Source organism: Apium graveolens, chromosome 8 (genome assembly GCF_009905375.1).
Source record: "Apium graveolens cultivar Ventura chromosome 8, ASM990537v1, whole genome shotgun sequence".
Taxonomy (NCBI): domain Eukaryota; kingdom Viridiplantae; phylum Streptophyta; class Magnoliopsida; order Apiales; family Apiaceae; genus Apium; species Apium graveolens.
The window spans coordinates 126,494,145-126,505,249 of NC_133654.1; the positions used below are offsets into that span (position 1 = coordinate 126,494,145).

Here is an 11,105-nt window from a genome sequence, read left to right on the forward strand (position 1 = left end):
ATATAATAGGTGTCTATTCAGCTTCTATCTCTTTTGTGAATGTCTAGTAGTATGGTACTCGTGCAACGAAAGTTGGCGTTTACGAGTTTCGTGTTGTCTGGTTAGTGTCATCACCATCGCATGCTAAGGTTAAAAATAATAAGGCTATTGAATGAAGTATTTAATGAAGTTAGAATCCCATGTTTGTCATATATATTCAGCCAGTCAATTTTAATCTCGTAGTAATAATTGTTAGTTTAATTCTTAGTACAAACAACCTCAATTTGTTATCGTCTTAGCATTGAATAATAACCATACATTGTTGCTTAAGTGTGTGAATTAATTAGTTAACCAATACAGTCTATGTGAGAATAAACTAGAAAAGATTCTATACTACTTGCGAACTCGTATACTTGTGTGTATTATTAGCACGTGTTTAGCGACTAACAAGTTTTTGGCGCCGCTGCCGGGGACTGTAGTGTTAATTTTTAGTTTATGCACTTTCCATCAGTGGTCGTTAAAGTTCATTGACTCAGACACTGTTACTTATCTGTTTCCTTGTCTTATTTCAGGTGATCTAGCGAACGTGTATGCATACGCGTTCTCGAACTCGTAAGAGAAATCTGGATCAAGCCGAGGAAGAAGTTGTGGTAGTTTGTAGGGAAATTGTTGAAGAAGAAAAGAAGGTAGAGGAAGAAGAAAAAGTTGAAGAACCAGTGGTAGTAGCGATGGGAGATCAAGCAGAAAATTCTAAGGCTTTGATGGACTATTCTCAACCTAAGATCAATGACATTCAGTCAAGCATCATCAGACCAACCATATCGGCTAACACTTCTGAGATCAAAGCAGGCACGATTCAGATGATACAGAACTTAGTTCAATTTGGGGGTTCTTCTATTGAAGACCCCAACATGCACATCAGGGATTTCATCGAGATCTGCGATACTTTCAAGTTCAATGGTGTGACTGAAGATGCTATCAAGCTGTGACTCTTCCCATTCTCTCCGAGGGACAAAGCTAAGTGTTGGTTACATTCTCTACCACCAGGGTCTATCACTAAATGGGAAGATCTTGCTCAAAAGTTTCTCAATAAATTCTTCCCTATGGCGAAGACTGTTGCAATCAGGAATGCTCTTACTCAGTTTGCTCAGCAAATTGGTGAATCTCGGTGTGAGGCTTGGGATTGATATAAAGAGATGTTAAGGAAGTGCCCACCACATGGCATGCTTGATTGGATAATTATCAACTGTTTCTACAATGGATTGGGTGCTACTTCTAGACCCATACTTGATGCAGCATCGGGAGGAGCCTTGTGGGCTAAAAGCTATGATGAAGCTTATGAATTGATCGAACTGATGGCTACTAATGAGTACCAGAATCCTTCCCAGAGACTGACTCAGGGAAAAGTAGCGGGAATTCTGGAGTTGGATGTAGCAACTGCTATAGCTACTCAACTTAAGGCTTTGACGATGAAGGTGAACTCTTTGGCTAATTATGGAGTTAATCAAATCACCAGTGTCTGTGAGCTTTGTGCTGGTGCCCATGAGACTGATCAGTGCACAATTTCTAGTGAATCAGCTCAGTTCGTGAGCAACTTTCAGCGATCGCAACAACTCGTGCCAGCCGCCTATCATCCCAACAACCGCAATCATCCTAATTTCAGCTGGAGCAACACTCAGAATGCGGTTCAACATCCTTATCAGCAATTTACAGCTAAACAGTACAACCCTCCTGGTTTTTAGCAACCGCAATATGCACCAAGACAATAACTCCAGCTGCAATAGGCTACTGAGAAATCTGAATTAGAGGAGTTAAAGTTTATGTACAAAAGTCAAGTTGTTTCTATCAAGACCTTGGAAAATCAAATTGGGTAAATTACCAATACCTTGCTAAATCATCAGCCTAGTACACTACCTAGTGAGACCCTGAAGTGCCAGGAATGAGGGAAGCTAAGAAGCAGGTAAAGGCAATCACTTTAAGGTCTAGAAAGGTTGTGAATCCCGAACAAACTAAAGTGTTGACTAGAGAAGCTGAGGCTGAGAAAGAAGTAGAGCGACACGAAGTAGAAGTGGAACCAAGGAAGAATATTGTTGAGCACACTCCTCCTGAGGGTAATACAGGGAAGAAACAGATCTATCCTCCATCGCCTTTTCCTAAGCGGCTGCAGAAGAAAAGGCTGGACAAATAATTTGAGAAATTTATGGAGGTGTTCAAGAAACTTCATATTAACATACCTTTCGCTGAGGCTCTTGAGCAGATGCCTAGTTATGTAAAGTTTATGAAAGGTATTCTCTCTCGGAAGGTGAAGCTAGATGATTTAGAGACTGTTGCTCTCACAGAGGAATGTAGTGTTGTGCTGCAACAGAAGTTACCTCAGAAGCTTAAGGATCCAGGAAGCTTCACTATTCCGTGTACTATTGGAAAAGTGTCTTTTAATAGATGCTTATGTGACTTGGGAGCTAGCATCAATCTGATGCCTTTGTCAATCTTCAAGTAATTGGACTTACCTGATCCCAAACTGATTTATATGACCTTGCAGTTGGTCGACCGTTCTATTACATATCTGCGAGGTATTATGAAGAATGTCTTGGTCAAGGTTGATAAACTCATCTTCCATGCTGATTTCGTAATTCTTGATTTCGAGGAGGATAAGAAGATTCCCATAATCTTGGGAAGTCCTTTCTTGGCAACTGGCCGATCCTTGATTGATGTGCAGAAGGGTGAGCTCACATGCGGGTTCTGGATCAGGATGTGACTTTTAATGTGTTCAATGATATAAAATTTCCTATTGATAATGATGAGTGCTTAAAAATGGAGTTGGTTAATTCGGTGGTCACATCGGAACTTGATCAACTGCTAAGGTCTGATGCCTTAAAAAAAGCCTTGTTGGGAAATTTGAATAGTGAAGATGACGAAGGTGAAGAACAATTGCAGTATTTGAATGCTTCTCCCAGGAAAAGGAAGATTGATATGCCTTTTGAATCTATTGGAATGGAGGAATTGAACAAAGCTCCAGAATGCCTCAAGCCATCTATTGAGGAAGCTCCCACTCTGGAGCATAAGCCTTTACCTGAGCATTTGATGTATGCATTTTTAGGTGATGCATCTACTCTGCCTGTTATTATTGCGTTTGACTTTTCAGGTAGTGATGAGGAAAAGCTGTTGACGATTCTGAGAGAGTTCAAATCGGCAATTGGATGGACTATAGCATATATATTAAGGGAATCAGCCCTTCTTATTGCATGCATAAAATTCTGCTAGAGGAAGGTAGCAAGCCTACGGTCGAGCAGCAAAGATGACTTAATCCAATCATGAAGGAGGTAGTGAAGAAGGAAATTCTTAAGTGGCTAGATGCAGTGATCATCTACCCTATTTTTGACAGTTCATGGGTAAGCCCGATTCAATGTGTGCCAAAGAAAGGTGGTATTACAGTGGTAGCAAATGAGAAGAATGAGCTTATTCCTACTAGAATAGTCACGGGGTGGGGAGTTTGCATGTACTACAAGAAGCTGAATAAAGCCATTAGGAAGGATCACTTCCCTTTGCCCTTCACTGATCAGATGCTTGACAGGTTGGCTGGTCATGAGTACTATTGTCTTCTGGATGGTTATTCAGGTTATAATCAGATTTGTATCACTCCAGAAGATTAGGAGATGACTACCTTCACTTGTCCATTGGGTACCTTCGCCTTCAGACGAGTTTCTTTTGGTCAGTGTGGTGCGCCAGCCACATTTCAGAGATGTATGATGGCCAAATTTTCGGACATGATTGGCCATAATGTGAAGGTGTTCATGGATGACTTCTAGGTCTTTGGAGATTCGTTTGATGAATGCTTGCAAAATCTTAGACACGTTCTCAAGAGGTGCGTTGAGAGCAATCTGGTTCTCAATTGGGTGAAATGTCACTTTATGGTGCGTCAGGGCATCATTCTCGGGCACAAGGTTTCTAGTAAAGGTCTTGAGGTGGATAAGGCCAAGGTCGGGGTCATTGAGAATCTTCCTCCACCTATTTCTATTAAGGGAATTCACAGTTTTCTTGGACATGCGGGCTTCTACAGGCGTTTCATTAAAGACTTCTCGAAAATCTCAAAACCATTGTGCAATTTGTTAGAGAAAGATGTTCCTTTCAAATTTGATGACGAGTGTCATGCAGCTTTTGAGACATTGAAGAAGAGTTTAATCACGGCACCGGTCATTACTGCACCTGATTGGAATGAACCTTTTGAGACGATGTGCGATGCAAGTGACTACGCAGTTGGAGTAGTTCTTGGGAAGAGGAAGAACAACATATTTCATGTGGTCTACTATGCTAGTAAGACCCTAAATGGTGCTCAACTGATTATACTACTACGGAAAAAGAACTTTTCGCTATTGTCTATGGTTTTAAGAAATTTCGATCTTATCTACTTGGGACTAAGGTGACAGTTTTCACTGATTACGCTGCAATTTGATATCTCGTCTCAAAGAAGGACTTGAATCCTAGATTGATTAGATGGGTTCTTTTGCTTCAAAAATTTGAACTAGAGATCAAGGACAGAAAGGGGACTGAAAATCATGTCGCTGATCATCTCTCGCATTTAGAGAATCCTAATGCTACTTCATTGGATAGGACATTGATAAATGAATCTTTTCCCGATGAGCAGCTGTTTGGAGTGCAAGAAGAAGAACCGTGGTTTGCAGAAATTGTGAACTACCTTATGAGTAATATCATGCCTCCCAACTTATCTTATGCTCAAAGGAAGAAGTTTCTGCATGAAGTGAAGTGGTATATGTGGGATGAGCCATTTCTTTTTCGCCAAGGAGCTGACCAAATCATTAGGAGATGTATTCCTTACAGAAAAATGGGGGGAATCTTGTGAGATTTCCACTCAACGGCTTATGGAGGACATTATGATGGAGAAAAGACAGCAGCTCGTGTTCTTCAAGCAGGTTTTTTTTGGTCGGCATTGTTTAAAGATGCTCATCAGTTCGTTTCAAAATGTGATCGATGTCAATGTGTGGGTAATATGTCAAAAAGGGATGAGATGCCTCTTAATGTGCTTCTCGAGGTTGAGGTCCTTGATGTTTGGGAATTGACTTCATGGGGCCATTTGTCTCATCTTGTAACAATCAGTATATCTTGTTGGCGGTTGATTACGTGTCAAAATGGGTTGAAGTTAAGGCATTGCCAACAAACGATGCGAAAGTGGTGCTTAATTTTCTTCAGAAGTAGATTTTCACAAGGTTTGGAACTCCAAGAGTTATAATCAGTGATGAGGGATCACATTTTTGCAATCACAAGTTCAGTGCTATGATGAAAAGGTATTATGTGAATCATCGCATTGTTACGACTTATCATCCTCAGACAAATGGTCAAACTGAGGTATCTAACAGAGAGATCAAGCGCATTTTAGAGAAAGTGGTGTGTCCATCGAGGAAAGATTGGTCTTTGAAGCTTGATGAAGCTGTTTAGGCGTATAGAACAGCATATAAAACTCCATTGGGAATGTCGCCGTTTCAGTAGGTTTATGGTAAGGGGTGTCATTTGCCGGTGGAGCTAGAGCATAAAGCGTACTGGGTTTTAAAGAAGTTAAATCTGGATTTGGATGCAGCTGGTAAGAAGAGGATGCTTCAATTGAATGAGCTCAATGAGTTTCGACTTCAAGCTTATGAAAATAACAAAATGTATAAGGAGAAAGTCAAGAGGTGGCACGATATGGGTCTAGTGCTCAAATCATTTATGCCAAGGCAACAAATTCTTTTATTCGACTCTCGTCTCCGTCTTTTTCCTGGAAAGTTGAAGTCAAGATGGTCAGGGCCGTTCATTGTCAAAACCGTGTTTCCACATGGAGCGGTGGAAATTTTTGAGAATGATCTGGGCCAAGTATTTAAGGTAAATGGTCAAAGGTTGAAGCATTATTATGGTGACACGGCAAACCGCGAGGTGGTTAGTGTTGTTTCCATTGCCCATTTGATCTCGAGATTCTACTTCGAGCTAGCGATGTAAAAGAAGCGCTTTCTGGGCGGAAACCCAAGTATGTTGTACATTAGTAGGTCGAAGAAGCAAGAAGAAAGGAGAAAAACACAAAAAAATCAGAAAAAGAAAAAAATTCAGGGCCAACTACAGAAGCTGGGCGCGCCCGCGCTGATCAAGCGCGCGGCCGTGCCATTTTTCCAATAACCAAGCATGCCCGCGCTGATCTAGCGCACGTCCACACCGGTTTTCCAGAGAGTGAGCGCGCCCGCGCCTGGTCCTATTCAAAAAAAATTTATTTCAGCAGTTTTATAAGGTAAAATCAGGACTTTTACTCTTAAATCAATTCCAACCTGATTTTTACTCTTCCACATCCCATAATTCCCTCTCCTAATCAATTCCATTATTCCCATGATTCCCATAATTAATTCCCACTTCCATTCCTTATAGAATTCTCATATCTCCACATATAAATACATACACTTACACACAACTTCTCCATTACATCACAAACTCTCAAACACAAACTCTCAAACACAAATTCTCTCTAAACACTTAAGCTTTTATTCTCTCTTCTACAATCCTGATGTAACCCAAGAGGAAAAGAACACAAGTTGGAAGCACCACCACCGATTCTTCATCTCTAGGTGGTGTGAGGCCCAGGTTTTCTACTCCTGATGCTGAGGAGAATTACACGAGACTTCTCTCGAAGCCTATTGCTAAAGAGCGAGGTTTTCTGCCATCAGGGAAGGATGGTAAGCTTTTGGAGATAATTCTCGAGATGGGCTGGGTTTCTTTTTGTGAGGCGCCCGCTACTGTGCCCATGAGTGTTGTGTTGAAGTTCTATGTGAATGCCAAGGCGGAGAAGAATGGTTTCACGGTGGTGAGGGAGAGGACTGTTGAGTACAGTGCAGAGCCTATCAGGACGATGATTGAGCAGCCTACGAGGAAGATGGGTCAGGACACATGGAATGATAAGACTCCGGAGGACTTTGATTTGGATCTCATTGTTGCTAATCTCTATATGCCTAAGACTCGTTGGAAGTTCAAGAGGGGCACTTCTGATTACTCCACGTTCCCTGCTTCGTGCATGAACAGGTTTGCACGGGCCTGGAACTCGTTTATTTGTGCGAACATCATGCCATCTTCGCATGTGCATGAGATTACTGTGGAGCGTGCTCGTTTACTGTGGGGGATTCTTCAAGGTGCTTACATTGATTTAGGGATGGTGATATATTAGGGGATTTTGAGATTTTTGAGAGGAGGTACTACAGGAGCTATTCCGTATGCATCCGTTGTGACGAAGTTGTGCATGGAGGTTGGTGTTCATTGGCCAGCACATGAGCAACTGCAGCTTCCCAGTGCTCCTATCGACAGTTCTACACTGTTGAGCATGCAGGAGTGGTATGGAGGGAAGCCCGATCCTAAGGGGCTTGGGTATTCATATGATCATCTGCCAGGTGGTGTGCCTATGGATGCGGCTACATCGGGAGGTTCTCAGCATGCCCATCGAGCAGCTTGGAGAGCTCGGTATGGAGAGGAGGTTGGTTCGTCGCAGCAGCAGCAGGAGGCAGCAGGAGCAGAAATGGGAGCTGGTTTGAGTTCGATGCAGTATAGGCATCTCGCGAGGAGGATGGATGATATGCACGATATCCATAGTTGGTTTGCACACGATCTCACCCAAGCACTTGGGACAACTTTTAGAACCACTGGTGTTAACATCTAGTGGCCAGTTTTTGGTGAGGATTCCATGTATCCACCTCCTAACACGCCTGACACTCCACCCGTTGAGGGTGATGATTCTGATTCGCAGTAGGTATGCCTGAATTCCTTACTATTACCTTCATTGAGGACAATGAATATTTTAAGTTTGGGGGTAGTAGTTGAAGGAATAGTTTGTGTGAGTCACATATAGTTGCATGTTCATGATAGTTTATTTAGTTTATTTCATATAGTTTGCATATTTTTGCCATGTAGTTTTTTTTTGTTATTTATTCATTATTTTTTTTATTATTTATGATAGTTTTATGTTATTTTGTTCATATAGTTTTCATGCATTTGCATTATAACATGATCCCTTAGATAATTTTTCCAGTTGACTTGTGATATTGATGCTAGTATAATGATGTCATGTTTAGAGATGTTAAGTCATATCAAGTTGATTTGCATGCTAGAGACACTTGTATTTCACTAAGTCTTATAGGTTGCTAGAGTGCTAGATCTTATTCATGGTTTGTTCATTTGTCAAGGTTTAATCACTTGTTTATATTTAGAATTTAGGATATTCTCTTAATAATAAAAGACATGGATATTTAAAAATTGGAGAAAATTGGATTTCATTATTAGTTGTGGGGCTATGTGTCAAATGGCTAGTAGTCGGCTCATATTTATATGAGTAGTCTAGGGTTGAATGAGATGGAGCGAAACGCACTTGTTGAGAAATTTGTTGAAGAAAAAAAAGAAAAAAAAAGAAAGAAAAAGAAAGAAAAAAAATAGTGTTATGTATAATGGATCACGAGTGGGCTCTTTAGTACTCGAGTTATTAAATTCTTAGGGGATTTTGTGCCCAGTGACCTAAGACTTTTATAGTCTGGGATCCGCTAACCTAACGCTCGCTATATGGGTACTATTGTATAAGTCTTTTGTGGACATCACTCATTTCACGATCAAATAAGCATAATTATGTTGTTCTATTGTGAATGAAAGCATGAGTCCATGTTAAACTCCGATATAAGAATTGAAGTGTTATAAGTTATTTTAAGTCTAACTTTTATTCTATTTATAAACTTGCGATTGTTTTGATAAGTAGTGAGTCATGATTGTTGATCTAGTTGCGATTGTACATTTGTAAGCATTTGTACAGACGCACGTCTCAAGTTTGTAAGTTGATTTGTATGATTTAGCTGATCTTTATGCAAATAATTGCATTTGTTGAGGTATTGCTTGTTGATTGGTTTAGTTATTCTATGGGGATCGTTGCATTCATTTAGTTGCATTCATGCATTTTTATTTCCTTATTCTTTGAGTCTGTGTATGCTTGAGGACAAGCATCAATTCAAGTTTGGGGGTATGTTGAGTGGCATTTATGACACTTTATAATGCTCTAATAAGCTTTGAATTGATGCATTTGTACTCAAGTTGTTAAGTGTTTTAACGTGTTTTTGAGTATTTTTGCATTTCAGGCATTATCTAGGTAATCAGGTGAATTAGCATTGTTTTGGTGCTAATTAGGTGTCAAGGTTGTGTTGGAATAAAAGCTCGTTGAAAGTCGGCTCAGATCTGCAAGGAAAATGAAGAAGTTAGAATTCTGGCAGAAGCCCAGTGCGCCCCCGCTGATCAAGCGCGCGGCCGCGCCGTGTCGGGATGATAGATTCCTGTTTCTACTTGGTTTCTGAGAAAAAGTTCTATACTGCATGGGGCTGCTATATAAACAACTCTAGGTCATTTTTAAGAAAGGAGAGACACTTCAGAGCTAAGGAGAAGACGACAAGAGACCTATAACATGAATCAACAAAGGCGAAGACGATCTAGTTTATTCTTGTGAATCTTTGTTTTGAGTTGTAATTTTGGATGCTTATTTCTTGTTTTGTTGAACCTATACTCGTGTGTTAACTTGGTTTATTTATTCTTTATAAAGACTATGTTTTTTATACCATGCTTTCATCGGAACCCACATTGATGATGAGTCCGATTATGGGCTAATCGTTATCGTGGGGTTCCAGCGGATTTATTTATGGATTTCTTTAGTTAAATTATTTGATGCTTTAGTATGTGGTGATTGTATGATATCCTAGTATTGGTTGTGCGTATTCGTCTTATGAGCTGAAATGAAATCTCTAAGAAAGAGAAGCAAATATAGTGCGCAGCGTGTCTCGTGTGTTACCTTCGCGAACTTATAAGATAGTGTGTTAATTCGTAATGAAGCGAAAGTGAATTTAAGGATTTAGAACTTGCCATGCTAGCATAGGTTCATGTATTTTTATGCATGATTCGTAGGTAATTTTAACTATCTTACCTGCCCTGTGTAATCGAGATAGATAACTTGTGCTTAAACCGTTATGTTGTCAAATTCTATGGACATATAAGGTCTCAATATAATTGGTGTCTATTCAGCTTCTATCTCTTTTGTGAATGTCTAGTAGTATGGTACTCGTGCAACGAAAGTTGGCGTTTACCAGTTTCGTGTTGTCTGGTTAGTGTCATCACCATCGCATGCTAAGGTTAAAAATAATAAGGCTATTGAATGAAGTATTTAATGAAGTTAGAATCCCATGTTTGTCATATATATTCAGTCAGTCAATTTTAATCTCGTAGTTATAATTGTTAGTTTAATTTTTAGTACAAACAACCTCAATTTGTTATCGTCTTAGCATTGAATAATAACCATACATTGTTGCTTAAGTGTGTAAATTAATTAGTTAACCAATACAGTCTATGTGAGAATAAACTAGAAAAGATTCTATACTACTTGCGAACTCGTATACTTGTGTGTATTATTAGCACGTATTTAGCGATTAACACTAATCAATGTCATGCTTTTTGTTTTTGCAAAAACAAACAATAAATAAATATGTTTTTTAAAAAAATGAGACTTTTAACAGAAAACAACCTGAGGAAAGTCATGAAAAGAATTGTTTAAAAATCGAATTTTCAGAAAATGAAAAAGGTTTTCAAGCAAGCTTTTTAGTAAATCAATAAATTCTTTGAAAAATAAAAAATAGCATAATTGATTTAAGAAGAGAAAAAATATTTAACATTCCTATATTAAATCGTTTTAGACGAAAGGACAATATCTTTTATTATATTTCCACCAAGGAAATGCATGTAGACATAAAAGATACTACAGGGTTAGTTTATCTTCCGTTAATCACTAGAGACGAGATAAGACAAAATTATTAAAAATAGACGCTAAGATAAGAGCTAACATCAGCGTAGTTCACTTAAGAGCTACAAAAATACTACTCAAAGCAGAATTTCAAGAAGGAATAGATTCCCCTATTAAAATGGCTCTAATAGACAATAGAATCAATGACCGGAAGGACTGTATTTTAGGTGCTGCTATAGGTAATTTAGCATACCAAAAATTTATATTTACAGTCTACCCTAAATTTAGTTTTAGTCTAGATACAAAAAATATTGATCAAATATTATCTTTTGTACATGATTTTAAAAGA

General features: G+C 39.2%; 1 non-coding gene across 1 annotated transcript; it reads right to left on the reverse strand.

Annotated features, from left to right (window-relative positions):
* Positions 1-1,097: 1,097 nt before the first annotated feature.
* LOC141681294 (small nucleolar RNA R71) lies at positions 1,098-1,204 on the reverse strand. The gene has a single exon (XR_012558735.1). It is a non-coding gene; the product is annotated as a small nucleolar RNA R71 (small nucleolar RNA).
* Positions 1,205-11,105: the final 9,901 nt, after the last annotated feature.